The sequence below is a fragment of the Tachysurus fulvidraco genome, chromosome 9 (genome assembly GCF_022655615.1).
Source record: "Tachysurus fulvidraco isolate hzauxx_2018 chromosome 9, HZAU_PFXX_2.0, whole genome shotgun sequence".
Taxonomy (NCBI): domain Eukaryota; kingdom Metazoa; phylum Chordata; class Actinopteri; order Siluriformes; family Bagridae; genus Tachysurus; species Tachysurus fulvidraco.
The window spans coordinates 22,888,334-22,889,351 of record NC_062526.1 but is presented as its reverse complement, the minus strand read 5'-3'; positions in this window follow the sequence as shown (position 1 = coordinate 22,889,351).

The window sequence follows — 1,018 nt, the reverse complement described above, 5'->3', positions numbered from 1 at the left end:
ATTATTATTATTATTATTATTATTATTATTATTATTATTATTTATATTACTTATTTATCTTTTTTATTATTATTAATTTTATTTAGCAGTAGTAGTAGTAGTAGTAGTAGTAGTATCATTATTATTATTATTATTATTACATTTATTTATTATTATTGTTGTTGTTTATTTTTATTATTATTTATTAGTATTATTGTTATTTATATTACTTATTTGTTTTTTGTTATTATTATTATTATTATTATTATTATTATTATTATTATTATTATTTATTTATTTATTTATTTTATTCTTTTTTTTTACAAGGTCTAGCTTCTGTTTGTAACACGTATTTTTTTGGACCCAACACTGCTGTAGTTATTCGCCAACATATAACGATAACGCGATCGGACTCTTATTTTAAAAAACTGTAGGCGTGGACTTTCCACCTTATTGGATTCACCAGGACTGTGTGACTTTATAATGTGCAGACATGTGCATAAGAGTCTTAATAATGTCTTATTTCTGTATGGGGTGAATTCGGGTGTTTTTGGGACATGAATTAAATTAATCGTAGTAACTTTCCAATTCTAATATGATGTAAATAGTGTGACGTCATTTAAAATAAAAATATATAATCCCAGTATATATGTTTACTTGCAGTAACTTATTAGATAGATAGATAGATAGATAGATAGATAGATAGATAGATAGATAGATAGATAGATAGATAGATAGATAGATGGATAATATATTATCATTAAAGGTTAAATATGCACACAAAAGGCGCACAGGATAACTATATATATATATATATAACAAATTTAATTTTATGGCTGCAATTCAGAGTTTGTCCACTAGATGGAAGTATAACGCTGTTAATTCGACATGGGTTTTGTGATGCATGTGTTTTATTAAACTTTCTGTCAGTAATTTACTTTTTTTCCCAATATTTTTATATATAGGTGCATCAAAGAGATTCTGGTTGCAAAAAGCTTATATATAAAAGTATAAAATATAACAAAATTATAAAAAAAAT